General features: G+C 35.1%; 1 protein-coding gene across 1 annotated transcript in view; it reads left to right on the forward strand.

Moving 5' to 3' along the window:
• The window catches only part of Fuctc (alpha-(1,3)-fucosyltransferase C), a 146,690-nt gene that overhangs the window by 18,179 nt on the left and 112,812 nt on the right, over window positions 1–15,699 (forward strand). The window contains exon 3 of the mRNA XM_083081175.1: window positions 9,122–9,161. The gene's annotated coding sequence lies outside the window, so the exon portion shown is untranslated. The remainder of the gene's footprint in view (window positions 1–9,121; window positions 9,162–15,699) is intronic.

Here is a 15,699-nt window from a genome sequence, read left to right on the forward strand (position 1 = left end):
CCTCGCCAAAGATTAACAGAAACTCGTCGGAGATATTCTGCAAAACGGCTGTTTCGATTTGTCAGTCAGCGAAATTCACTTTTGCCTCGTCAGAAGACAAATTGCTATAAAGTTTAGAGAAGCACTCGTCAAGTATAAAGAAAAACAAAACATCGGACAGATTTTTGAACAAGATTATAAACTACAACACATTACTTGAAGAAAAAAACATGTATAACTTTTTTAATATAATACTATATTAAATATATTAAAATATGCTCGTATAATAATGATATCAAATTAAGTTCCTATAACAATAATCTAGCAATCTTAATAACAATTTAATAATCATGAAAATAAGCTTCATGCTGCGGCTATTATCATTATGCTTAAATTAGGAATACGTTGTTTACATCTCTGGTGAACTTGGCGAACTCTGTGCATCTGAAAACAGGAGGCAGTAACGAAGATACGTGCATGAGAGATTGTAGTCTCTTGTACCGAGGCTCTCGATTGATGCTCGCACGAACACGCATCCCCGAAAATCGGCTACACACATGAACGTGGCTAGCGTGGGCGATGTCCGGCGCGGGTAACAACATCGCCGATATCGACGAAGACTATACTCTATGTGGAAACGATCGTTACCTCGGAAGTGTAGCCCGCAGACTATCCGGCGAGTATATGCGCGCCATATGACGACGACGACGGTGGCAGCCGTGTAACGGATATAAGTTCGTGCGGAGGATGCGCAGGTCATTGTACGTGGGTCATGGACGTGCTATTAGATACGGGAAGTAATGAGCTCTTGGGTGTAATGAATTATATTCGATACCGTAAATACGATGTTGCGCGTCAGAAAAAAAAGATATGTCTTTGACATTTTATTTATAAACAAATAGCTTCCCTTTTTATATCTCCTTTCATTCGCATGTGCTCGCGCAATTAAATAAATTATAATTTAATTAAAATAATTTGATTATGCATTTTATACGAATATTTATATATTTTCCATTTATTTATTTTATATATATATGTATAAAATAAATAAATAAAAAAAATATACATATATTAATTAATTAATTAATTTATTAAAATCACATATATCGATAAATTTTCAATGGTTATAGGGAAGCTTATTATGCAACACGCAAATTGATGTGTATCATGACCATAACCATTTATCTTACTCGTTAAACAGATTTTATAATTCAATCGCGCAGAGAATTGATATCCAAAAGTCTCTCCCTCTCGACGGTAACTGCTGCGCGTCTACCAATAGCTGTCGACCCTACATTCGTGAGTAGCATAAATGACACCCCAACACAGGCTCGAGCGCCGTCCACCGATTGACCGCTCGCGCCGATGTGTACGTGAGCTTCAGGATCACCAAATATCAATGTGTACGTGTGGCACGAGGGTTGGCGCGTCTCTCTGTAACAGAAGTCGTGCGGGTCGCACATGTCCAGCATACAGGTTACCTCCCTACGTACACGGCCTCTGCCCTCTGGATTCAACCCTTCGTCTCTTCCCTTCTTGGGTGCTCGCTACTCTCGACATCCGGCGACGAATCTACTTAATATTGCAACGAATTGCGTCTCACCTTCGTTGCACCTAGGGCTTACGAAGTATAGGATAGGTATACCGAATTTGTTCGTGGCAAAAGTTTATCTGTTTGTTTAAATTAGATACTGTTATTTGGAGGGCAACGGAGCAGAAGGGAACATCGATGTTTTGCAAACGCGAAAAATAAAAAGGGGATAATTCCAAAATATATTTTAGTATTCATGTAGTTACTTGTATTTTCATTAATTCATTATTGCAGGCATTTATTCTTAATTATGTTTTACACAACTACCTTAGTGACATTTCGCTCTTTATAATTAAAAATTTATAATTGAATAATTTGTTGGATTTTTATAATTAAATGTTATGTACCGCGCCCATTTTTAATGAATTTTTATATAACCATGCCTAATCATATTATTCAGCAAATAACATTCAAATATATTTATTACATTAAGTAACTATAATTGTTGGATAAAATATTAAGAAATATTAGAATTGATAAAAGATATCATTTCTTTTTTGTATACTTTAGCAATGGAAGTTTACATAGTCATGTCACACTTCAAAATTTTTATTTTCTTAAGAGGGAAAATAATATATTTTGTGTAAAATATTTTTTTTCTAATTAAATTGAAAAATTATTAAATTATTAATAATATTTATATATATTCTTAATGGATTTAATATCAAAACGAAATTAATTTCTCTTTTTTCTTTTCTTTTACTATTTTCTACAAATATTTCACAATCACTGTTACATGTACACGCAAGGCTTCATTGATTCATCGACGTTCATTTACGCGATCCGGCAGAATTCTCACGCCTCCGAAAATATTAATGATTAAATTCTCCAGGGTCGAAATGTTGCGAATGAACTGTTCCGCCGAGCAATATTTGCTCGACTAGAAATGATTACCAATGGAATCGCGCTGCGCTGGGGTAAACGTTGACGGTACAATATTGCGATATGCCGTTGAAATATCGCCGAGCGTGCAGTATCGGCCAACCCTGCTCTGACTGCGCGGCGCAGTGAGATAGATCGATTATCGGCGACCGAATTTCTTCGCGATTCAGCGAATTTGCTATTGTAATTCGATATCATCGTGGTATTCATTTAGTTGGCAAGGGGATCCGATCTTAAAGCGAAGCTCGTGTTCCGCGCTTTATCCAAAGTTCTAACAGAATATCTTGTTTTAATATCATTATGCGTCTAAAAATCTACCTTTATTCATTCCAAGCAATTGATAGACTACAAGGATCGAATATATCACTCACGGTAATCTTCAAACAAATTTATGATGAAAATTGTCCTTATAGGAGAACAAGTGGAACAAGATCATTATATACGCGACCTCCAAGTAGAAATGAAAGCATATAGGCAGACGTCTCTTGTATCTGAACATAAATGAATAGTTTGAATGAATAGTTTGAATACGATGACATTTTTTGGCTGAAAATTATATTTTATATTATATTGCACGATGCTATACATTATTGCAAAAGTGACAAGATTTTTCTTGAAAGACAGCCCGACTGCGCTTCGCAGTTTATCACTCTGTTTTCGCGGTTGCATGTGTACCGCGCTGCCGCGATTCCGTAACACCTGCCTACAAGCCACGTACGACACGTTTCACGTACGTCGCGGAATATTCAAAAAGCGATCCACCGAGCCGAATAAAAAGCAGGTCGCGTCTGCAGCATGGACGGCTTTTTGCGACGAAACGCCGGCACACATACGTAATCGGGCGGATACGTAAGTACCTATCCTTCGCACGAACACATACGGTGGAATGAATATCTCGAGCTCGGAATCTTGGATCTCGGTGGCATAGATATTGAATATTAAACGGGCGCTGTGTGTGAGAGTCGGTGTCTATTTCAGGGAGAAGTTGCCTGTGTATCCTGTGAGCAACGTCCGAAAGTAAGCAGGCACGAAGAGTCCCTTCAGTGACACAAATTTTACAAGATTTTTTTCGAAACTGCTTATCTGCGAAAAGATTTGCAGCGAACAAGAAAATATAAGTAAATAATCGGGAGTAGATAAATAACGTACAGATTCTGCAACCAGCTTTTTTTAAAGCAGCGTGCAATAGAATTTAAGAGAGAGGACATTTTAGGAACGTATAAAAGATGTAACAGAGTTTGCAGAAAAATATGTAAAACATAATTGGAATTAAATTCTTCTTCCATAACTCTTGCAATTAAAATTGCAATCAGTAACAATGAAATGATTTCATCAATCATCCGTATTAACTCGGTAGTATATTATTGAGAGCGAGAAATAATTCTTATAATGAAATATCTCACGTAAAAAAATATTGCACGTAATTATGATTACATATTAATTCTTATCATTTATGATTGACGTGATAATTAATTTTCATTACATTGTATTACATGCATCTTATAAAACAAGATTAGAGAATAAAGTTTTATCATTTTGTTTTTGAATTATCACATTGAAAAATGATTAAAGATCATTATCGGTTTATTCTGAAATTACAAGACAAATTTTGCGATAATTAATACGTAAAAAATTATTGTCAGGTGACAACAATTGCATCATACTGAATGTGGGCTTAAAATTCTTCTCTTTAATTAAAAGTTGATTTAGAAAGATTTAGTTTCTTCCAAGTTTTTTTTTAATCAGATTTATTAACTTTGGAAGTTACAAAATTTTTTTTAGTACTTTATTTAATTCACTATTGATTATATTCTTCTCTTTTTTTCCTCTTCCCTTCTTTCAATCTCTCTTTATTTTGTCTGTATCCAATATGTTATATTTTTACATACAAAAACATACATTTGATATATAAAAAATATCTATCTTTTCTCTTCTCTCGTTGTCTTTTCGTTTGTTATATTGTTTTTATCTCTTGAAAAATAATTTATTTCAAATAATCTTATTATAGTTATAAAAAATATTTTGATAAACTGTAAAAACTTTTATAAGATTGATACCTAAATATTAATAATTAAATTTAGTAGATTTTACGTATGATTACACAGACATTCCGTAGCAAATATTTATATCCTTTAAAAGGCTCGCAATTTGCTTGCCGCATTCTGCTTTGCAAAGTACCATAAAGTATTGGTAAAGAATAGTTACGCAACAATTTCCATCGTTCGGCCATCATGATTAAAGTCGATGAAACTGTTTAATACTCCTATTATAGTTGGTAAGTATTTAATGGCGCTATATTGGTGTGTTCCTCATTATTAGCTCTACTATAGTGGTATGATTGGCCGTAATACCCGACTAAAGAATAGCATAAAATAATAATATAAAAAATTTCCACGAACTTTTAACAGGATCTTTTCAAATACGTTGCTGTAAAACAAAAATGTATGCATAATATTAAAAACAATAATTCAAAATTTTAGTATGATTTAAGATTAATAATAGAATCATAACATGGATTAAAAATATACACATGTTATTAAAAACGGATACGTTATTAAAAAAGTGTGTAAATATAAATAACTTAAGAACAAAATTTATAAAAGGAAAAAAATTATGAAAATGTAAAAATTTATTTATTTAATATCTTTTTCTGCATTTAATCGAGTCGGAAAGTAAGAGTTTACTAATTTAAATTTTTAATCCTTTATAATTTTTTTCGCTTTTGACGCTTTTTCCTATTTCAATATTCAGTAAAAAAATTTACTCTGTTACTTATTTTTAACGCATGAATATTGATTAACAAACTTTTTTTTAATGGAAAGCTCCATGCTTTCATCTGTTACAATTGTAATTTATTCAATATAAATTCGTCTAATATAGATTGAACCTACAAAAACGCGTAAAAAAATTATTTCCTAGAGAGAGAGCAACGTGCAATTTTTAATAAAAATCTAGTTTTTTGTTCGAATCAAGCTGCACGCATAATCGGATGTTTAAGTTCACTTAAAAGCACGGACGACCGGGTTTTACAATTAATCCGCCTTTTTCCTGTCAGGTATAAATGGACGGACCGGGATTGTCCGCCGGAAGCAACGAGTGTTCGGCTAACGCGCATGCGGCATTATTGCGATTTAATGATACCGTCGGCCGTTTATTATGTCGCGCTACGTGTTGCTGTTCGCGCTCGCTTGCTATGCCGTCGCCTATCTCGCCGGTTGTGCCTGCAAAAGCAACGGGTTATGGAGTAATAACTTGGCGCCGTGTAGTTATATCGTCGCCGTTGCACCCCCGTAAGCCAAACAACACGTCAGCCGTCGCGACGCCTACGTCCGCACAAGCGTCGTCGCGGGCTGGGCCCTTGCGATCTCTCGTCGCCTCTTGCCGCGTAAACGCCAGTCTATCTGATGTCCCTCGCACGCCATTAAACATTTAATGGACGGCACGCTGTCCGAAAAGCACCGTTTATCATTCCGGAGCAGGCCCCGACGTGAAAGACAATGCACGTAGCTGCTCTGATCGACGATATAATACGTAGTTTTATCGCACGTGAAAAGAAATACATAGTCAGGAGGATGACTTTCAGGAATTTATACTGGAGGATTCGAAATTAACTTTTATGCGAAAATGAAATGATTAAAAAATTCATCAAGTATTGGGAAATTTCGCTGCAATCATGATAATTAATTTTCGATAAATGATATGAATTTATCACGACGATAGATTTTTATGGAAGCGCATATTTCGAGAGTTATTGATTATTTCAAATAGTAGTCGAAGAAACAAGGATAAAAATTATGTATCGGAAAATTCGAGATGTTTATTTTATTTTTATACATCGAATATATGAAAAATTTATGAAACTTGAAGAAGATAAAAAAAATTAATAATAAATTATTATTCTTTTCGCAATAATTGAATTTTATTACATTGATTTATTAAAATTAAAAATGATGGATTTTTGATATATTTAGTTCTTTCGAAATGTGAAAATATATTTGGCATAAAATGATATTAAATAAATTTATATAAATACTTTTTTGATCAAACTGAAATCAATTATATTCCTTAAATAAATATTAGATATGCGATGTGACGGTTCGAAATTAAATTAAAAAGCGCAGAAAAGAAACAGCTTGAATTTATAAAATGCTAAATATATAAATATATAAATATATATATTTTTTTTAATTCTGAGGCGATAACAAATTAATTGTTACATAATATTTTTATATCTTATATTATAGTATTATTTTTTTTTTATTGACACACGATCTTATTATCTTTCGCGCGACTATTTTTGCGACTCGAGCGAGGAAATAGTAATGTAATATGAAATATTTCGTATTATATGTATATTGCCAAGTTCTTTTCGAAAGAAAATCTGTATATTGTCACAATCGCAAAATCGAAAATATCGATAAATAATTTAACATGATATTTCATCACAACTAGCGATTAATCAACTTTTGATAAGCGACACGTATCGCGGTAATAGGCCTTTATTGAAGTGCGGTATATGGCGCTTTATTGTTCACATGCTGCGACCTTGTTGTCATTCGCACGGTAACACTCGAACAGTAAAGTAATAGTGCGAAACGCTCCATACATTGTCAAATTCTGTTTCGAAATGCGATCGAGGAATTTCGCTATAAACATAACAACGATTAATTAACTTTCGATAAACGACATTTAACTGTGTAATGATAGATTTTTATCAAAACTTTATATTCCGCACGAATATTTATTATTTCAAGTAAAAAGCACACATACATACGTTATAAGAAATAATAATTATAAATTATTGTTGAGTATCATCTACAAATAATAATTATTTCTCTAACGAGTGAAATGTGCTTAAAGTAAAATATATTCCATGCTTTAAATTTTCTATCAATCTAAATGTAATCTGTCATTTGAATTGAGATCGTAATAAGACACAAATTGCAGGATCGAGTAAAATAATTAAATTAAATGCATTGAAATAATGAAAAGCAGTAATATGTCAATCGTTTAATCAATGATTAATTAAAATTCAAGAGACAGCATATTTCACATAAAAGTACTAAATATTTTGCAGCAACGTAAATTAATTTGCTTTATACAGTGTTAGCGTTCATTTTTTATGTATTATTGTTCATTGCAGGATTTATTTGATTGAGTTGCCATATAAACAGTTGGAAAATTTAATTATATGTATTTTTGAATATAATAATCCGCGTATTTACTTTTAGAAATTAAATCGAAATTTATTTAATTTTTAATTATTTGAACTAAATCCCTAATTATTATATTTTTAATTTTAACTTGTGTATTTATTCACTTACGTTAGATTGCGATATAACTGTAATCTTTCGATTATATGAATTAAATTATAAATATATATTATAACACACACAAAATTATATAATATAATCCTCCCAACAAATATACTTTGACGTGAAAGAATCAGTACCTGAATGATGTCTTAAGATTTAGAATAAATCTTAAGGGAAGCCTGAAGGGCACGCGCATTTAATACGTTTAATGTTCATCGTGCTGCGGATCGTGTCGTTGCATTGGATTGATATCCCGATTTCATGACTGTCATCGAGGATCATACTTCTGATGTCGATTAAATGGGATGTCTCATTGAGACGTTGCCAGGCAACGGTCTCACGCCTCATATACCGCGATACGAAATGATACCGACCACATAGGACGGTATGTTCGTGTACGTATGTATGTGTTTGTGCAATTTTGAGCTTAGGCTCAAGTATCAGCTGATTGAGATCATGCTCTGTTCCAATAAACGGTTTGGTCCGAAATTTAGAATTCGGTTAATGGTTTTGGAATCATCATTAATAAGTCCCGTCTCTTATATCGTCTATCATAGTAATATGTATCGCATTGAGGGCAGTTAATTTTTTGGCATTAATTATTTATATTCAATTTTCGCTCGTTAAAGGAAGTTGACTCTCTATTTTTTTAATTACAAATTGTTGACATTTAAAAAATATGGATATTTTCACTGCTTTCGCATCTACCAGCTTTGTGATATCGCTTGTAGTAGCATCCTGGTATCTCTCAAAGTGTGATTCTTGTGTGAAATGGGATTTTTGATCATGTCGAAATTCGGAAATGCTGTCTAAAATATTGCATAAGTGCGGGAATATAAAATATTGTAAATATCAGTACATTAACGGATTTTGACTACTTTAATAACCTGAGAAGAGAAGGTCTATGAGGAGAAACATTGAATGCTGGCAATTCTGTGATAATTTATTTGTATATTTGTATATTTGTATATTAGTTATTAATTGCGTATGCGCGATTTAAACTCGGATGTTGATAGTACAACTCTGTAAATAATTTATTTGTTTATTAATTGAATAGGCGCTATTAAAATTAAGCAATTAATCACATAATTTGAATTTTTATTTATATGATTTGCACAAGAAATAATTAGAGAAAAAAAATTTTACAAAAGTTATAATCTTGCATAAAATATATGTATATATGTGTACATATATATAGTAGAGTTTTTATTAAAATTTATAAAATTGCTTTATCAATCTGTTTGTTATCGTATGCATCGAATATCAAATTAGACATGTAAAATAATAATTTTGTGAAATATTAATTATATTTCGAACATTACTATAATTTGTATTTTATATTTGTATGTTACAGGTAAAAAACGCTTCAATGTCTACGCTACGCATCAGTGTCGGTGAGTGATGAACTTTTATTTTATTTTGAGGTAACGGATTTATAAAGATTGTAGATATAGATGTAAATTGTAGATAAATCCGTTGCCTAAAAATGGATATACTAGAACAAATTAGACTGAATATTTTATCCTAAAAAGGACAGGAAGCATTTCATTTACACATAGAGGATTTTACTTAATTTATTTTCTAAAAACCTTTGTAATTATGAATTAAATGATAAAAATAATTTATTCTTATAATTCATTGTATTCATTCTAATTTTTTGTAGTCTACTCATTCATATTGATTGATAATTTGGCTTGATAGGCTAAACATGTATTGAAATGATGTGAGATCCAGATATTTCATGGATATTCTATCGCAGGAATAAAAATTTTTTATATAGGTTGTTTTAAAAAATTGATTGATTTGAAAAAAAAAATTATATATATTTGTAAAAAATAATGTTAGAAGATATATAAGATGTAATAATAACATATTAATATCGATATAAAATTTCATAAAGACGTATATGTGTGGAAACGTGAAAATTTTATAATTGATTTATACAATATTATTACATTAATTGTGCGAGGATGCTGCAAATTCATTATTTTTCCGGATCTTACATCATTTATTATAAAAGTCTTACCCTCTAATACGCTTCCGAGCGTGGTGAGATTATATGCAGCAAAAATTACGAGCAACGCGAATACGGTTTTACAATTCATGGTTTGCGTTAGTAAAATTCGTTCGTTTTTCGAACATTCATATTCATATTGTACAGTTTAACTTTAGATATTCCCGAAATCGTTTTCTGATTAAAACAATAAATTTTTTTTCTGTACGATATCTAATTTTTTCTAAATTTTTGCATATAATTTTAAATTAAAAAATTGACAAAAAATTTTACAATATTTTACATGATACTAACGTGTATCTTTCGTGTTAACGACGCGCGCATCTAATAAATTATTAAGTTAACGTAAGTGAGCGCAAATAAAATCTTTGCACTTATTTTCCGGCGACAATAAACCCAACAATAGAAGGATAATTTTCCTTCTCTGGTTAAAAGCTAAAACATGGCTAGGAATAACGAAAAATAAGTCTAATATTGGTTCTTTAAAAGAAGAGCGATCTTCGGGAAGCTTTTTCGTTATAAAAGCATCTCGCCATGCATGTACAATTAAAAATCAATTAAAACCCAGGTTTCTAAATAATTCCAGATGCGCATAAATTGTGCACATTTTACAGCGTTAATGAATTATTAAATATATTTGACGTATCTCGCGTGTCATTGCGTTTAACCGAGCTTTAGAAATCTCGACACGTCTCGAAGTAGATATAGATACTCTAGCAAATTACGTTTCGCCAGTGAGAGGACTTAATTAACCTTACAATCTTCAATGACGGTACAATTGACAAAGCGGAAAGCGTGAATGTGCACGGAACACAATATACCGTCCTCGGTGGTCCCTATCGATGAGGCAAAATGACGGCAGCTATAATACGCCATCGTGTCGCCTATAGTCCGACAGTCCTCCTTTCGCTCTCTCCGCACGAGCACCCTCGTTAAGCGCCTACGTGTCCGTGATTCTCAATCGGCTGATCCCGGCATATCGACATTATTTTTAGACGCTTGATCAGTCACGGTTTCATCGGACCTCACCTTTAATCTTTCCGATTTTAAACCAAATTTTAGAAAGCGCGCAAGAGAAATACTCAAGCTGTGACGATTCATTATTTATGTCGTGCAATAAAATACGAATAACTGGGATTATGGACTTAATGATATAATGCGACACGTAAGAGTTTACATCTCGACGAAGAATTATTATATAACAAGGAAGATGGATATCAAAAATCCACGACTCGTTTCGTGCCTCCCACATACATGTACCTTCGCACGCTCACATATGCACAGCCCCGCAGCACCGTCCTGTAGATGTACGTGCCCGCGACTGCCAAGAGTCACAAGAAGAGAGACCAGCGAAAAGCGAGCGGCCGAGCTAGGCAGCCATGTATGTACGTCACGTCTGGGTTCTGGATTACATTTATATCCCCATGCCCTCCCCCGTACGCCCGGTGAACCCAGGGGGCCGATGCGCCAATACGTGCCCATAATCTTGCCCCATACACCCTTTCACTCATTCGTGATCGCGATCCTCCTCCGTCATCCCTCTTTGCGGACACGGGGGATGTACCATATACCACCTTCTCTATCCCCGAATCGCACACGCGTGATGAATCTTTCGGTGCGTGTACGTGTGCATAAAAGAGCAACTGCAGATAGCGAATAACTCGGTTTCTCACGATGGTGACTGCGTTATAGATCTTGCAGAGTTAACGCTATTACTCCTGCGAGACGCTTTATTTCTGAACGATGTCTCGGTCATGACTCGAAAGCTCTTAACTCCAGCGATTTCGACAATGTTGGATATCGGAGCAAAAACGTCGATTCGCGAAGGCGCCGACAAGAGTTATCAATTTGACGGAGAAATAGGACGTTCATTTATAGTCGTATTGTTTCGGACAATTAAATGATGGAGATTCGCTTGAAAATGTATAACGCCATCAGTCAGAATTTATCTTGAAACTCCAAATTTTGGTAATAAAATTTCCCATCGAGTCTCTCTTCAAAATTATTTTTATCAGAATATAATATAATAATAATTGTTATAATTATTATATAAAACGCGAATGACTACTAACATACGTTGATTTTCTTCATCAGGCTCTTGAGCGCGGAAACATTTTTCGTTACAAAAAGATAATAGATTCTTTTGAAATACATTTTTGATGATACTCCTTGTACATAAAAGGTATTTTCATTTGAAGGCGAAGGTATCCGGTATCGATAAGCGCCGGAAAAGAGCGTCCTCCAACTTTTTCCTCGAAAATCCGACCCGTATTCCTCGGTTGTTCTCTCGCTCTTTCTTTCCTCCCTCTCCATCCCGTATAGAGGTGATTTACGAGGAAGGCTTAACACAAGCTGGTTTGTTTTTATCAATAGTTAATTCGCAATTTACATCCGTTTAAATATTCATACCGCCGTCGCCGTGAAAACCCGGAGCTTTCGGTCCTCCGCATACTTATTCGCGAATCCCCCTTCTCTCTCGCTCTTCTTCTCTCCCTCTCTCTCTCTCTCTCTGTGTTATATCTCTATTCTTCTTCACCCTTCTCTCTTTCCCACTTTTTCTCTCCTTTAACGTTCCCGTAGGAACGACAAAACCCAGCCGGATACGTTCGAATGCTTCCGCAAGCCGAAATCTCCCACGCATTAAATTCTAAAGCCGCTTTCTAGTTTCGCGACCTACCTACCCTCTTTCTCGCACATGATGACTCGGCGAACAAGCTTTTCGTGTCGCCAAACTTCCTCTCGAAAACACTGCGATTGCGGTTACATAGGCGTCGCGAACACGGTCAATATGTTTGTCAAAGAGAAAAGCAAGGACATACATTCGTTGGCGATTTCGTGCTGACAGGCACGAGTGATATTATAACGTGGACGTAATTAATTAAGCCCGATGTTAGCGCGGTAATTCAGGCCGAATTTACTTACCAACATACGTCGGGTAGACCTGGTTAATTATGCGAGTATATTTTATGGAGGAGAGAGCCATATCGCGGAAGGATTGGGTAAACATTAATTTACAATGAGCGATATGTGTAGAATTAATTAGGTAAAAGAGCCGTGCGATGTTTCCGTCTCAAGTCTCAAGTCTCGCGAAATGTTTCAATATTCTTCCCGAGGAAAGATGTCAAGTCACAAGCGTTAAAATTCACAAACAGATTATATAAACAATAAATACATAAATCTTTCGAAATGCACATTTAAGAAATATATTTGAAGTACGTCGGGGTATCTGGTTTTTACGCTTGATTTATAGTTGACAGCATCCTGACGAAATGTGTAATATGTTTCTGCCATACGCGCATACGCGTTTCGCGAGGCGTCTATGAGAGGCGAGGATATAATCCAACTTTGTAAACATGTATATCGCGCTGAATGAATAATAATTCCTGGAAATGAAATATCACGGTCGCGCATCCCCTGCCAACTGGAAACAATTCTCATTCAGCGCGTTTGATAATTCACTCGTATTTAATAAAATGTTGATGGAAAAGTCCTCGTGCGCGGGACTATGCTGCACACATGGCTAAAACTTTTCTCTCCAAACTCGATACTGCCGGCGCATTCGGAACAATGTGTAACCAAAGTTACCGAAACGCGTTACGAGAGCTTCCTCTCTCTCTTGCTCTCTGAGAATCGACAGATTCAATGTCAAATTTGCGAAAGTACCATCTCGACCGGAAACTTTATTTTTATTTTCTGCTCGAGACGCAGAATATATATATATATATATATATATATATATATATATATATATATATATGTATGTATCTAGCCTCTCTCTGAATTCACATTCACGGGACCATCCTTTTTCCGAAACTTGTCAGTACGTACGCATATTTGCGTGTTTTATTCATGAAATACGTGGCTGTCTCTATCGCATCGACGTGATAAGATCCGGAAATTGCATGTATGATGCTCCACCACGTAATCTTGTCGCCTTCGGAACGAGGCTCCCTGCAACGAAATGACGCAAACGCGATGTCTAGAATTTATCTCGCCTCGATATGACTGCCTCTCCATGCGGATGGAAGGTTAGCTATTTTCCGTCAGATATCGTGATTGAGAGAGAGAAAGACTATGTGACATCTCGGGTTCCTCGCGTTTTCCAATTTTAAAACATACGAAAGTGTCCATAACTCACGAGTTATAAATTCCATTAAACATTTCGAAATTTAATAATTTCAAGAGAGGGAGAGAGACTAATCATTAGGAGAATTTTATGAAAGAATTTTATTAAGCAAACAATTAATTTTTTTATTATTATAAAAATCGTATAAACATAAAAGTTTAATTCCACGAAATTTCCAAGAAATGTTTAAATGTAATTAATCGAATAACATTGATGGATTTTACATATATTGCTTTGATGAAATCTTTACAATCGCGATAGCACAACTTTTTTCATACAACTGACACGAATCGGTAATTCTTGGACGACCTATATACATGTTCGCGTCGGTCATACAAGCAATGTCACGCTCTCGTGTCCTCGTCGCTAATGACTCATTATCACGAGCAATCACCCCTTATACACGGCGTCGCCGCTCTTGTCTCCTATCACGTTAAAGCGCCCTTGTCGGGCTATCTTTCGACCTGCTCGCGCGTCCGCTGCATACATATTCAATCCGTCATACGATCAATTGTTAATCAATTAATTAACAGCGCGAGCGGTGCTTTAATGACAGCGCGCGATATCACCGCGCCTCACGAGACTCATTTGAGCACTCTGTTCATTATCTATACAACGTAAAACACCCGTAATTTCTAGCAACACGAAAAATATCAAGTCAACAAAAAATATTCAAATCGCTCCACTTCCAAACTGCACATAATAATATATCTACGATATTAAAAAAATCGGAATAATTAACAAAACGTAAAAACGAAAATGCTAATTCTAGAAAAGGTAACCTGTATAAAAATTATATTTGTAAAACGATTGACGTTGTCTATTATCGAACTGAAAAATGATACTTAATTTATAAAAATATAGCATGGCTTTTATTTGTGATTTTCTCTCCGAACAAGAGTTTAAAAAAAAACTTCAATTTATAATCGAATTGACTTTCTATTGTGCCATTTAGTGAAGAATTTCGATGGCCTTAATGACAGTATTAATTTACACGTAATCTACATTAATTTACTGAATATAAAATAATTTTCACATTTGCGAGCCAATCGCATGCATAATTAGGCAATTATATCATAATATGCTGCGTGCTCCCTATTTCTTTGACACTTGTTTAGAATCGAATCGGAAAACGAGCGCCGGTTGATTTTTTTCTCCGAGAATTAATGGAATAATAAAGAAACGCAAGAAACATCGCGAGATGAGCATCTCGTAAAACACTTTTTCCCTTCTCAGGAGTACGAAAAGCCGACACACGCTTATTCCGTACGTGCGCGTATCTTACGGAAGGTAAAGCCGGCGGGATAGAGACTTCAGAGGCGGTAGTTTTTCCATGGACCTTCGTGGAAAAAAACGCTCTTGAGGAAAATAAGGCTGTCCGCACCGTCTAGCCCGGTAAAACGGATTAAAATGGAGCGCCGTAAAATGCGTGCCTGTAAAATGCGTTCTTCCTTTCCCCCTTCTCGTCGGAGAGCAACCGCCTACGCGTGTTGATGTATCTCGAGTTTGTTCGTTTGCACCACAGACTACTAAAAATCCCCCTTATTTCTGGGCTGTCGCGAGCATGCGAGAAGGTAAAAGGGCTCTCCGCTCTCCGGATGCTGGGTCGTACGAAACGCGGGCAAAGAGAAAGGGGTCATCGCGCGCACAGCATCTGCGCCCTTCCCACGGCTTTAACCCGTAGCGCGCCAGCTAGACCGACAATAAGCTGATAATTGAGCTTTTGAATAATTCCAGCTATTTAATCCAGGGTTTAATAAAGCTTCGCGCTCTTTTCCCCTCCGCGAACGTC

The sequence above is a fragment of the Camponotus vicinus genome, unplaced genomic scaffold (genome assembly GCF_025532165.1).
Source record: "Camponotus vicinus isolate PSW18456_S1 unplaced genomic scaffold, iyCamVici1.0 SCAF_11, whole genome shotgun sequence".
NCBI lineage: Eukaryota > Metazoa > Arthropoda > Insecta > Hymenoptera > Formicidae > Camponotus > Camponotus vicinus.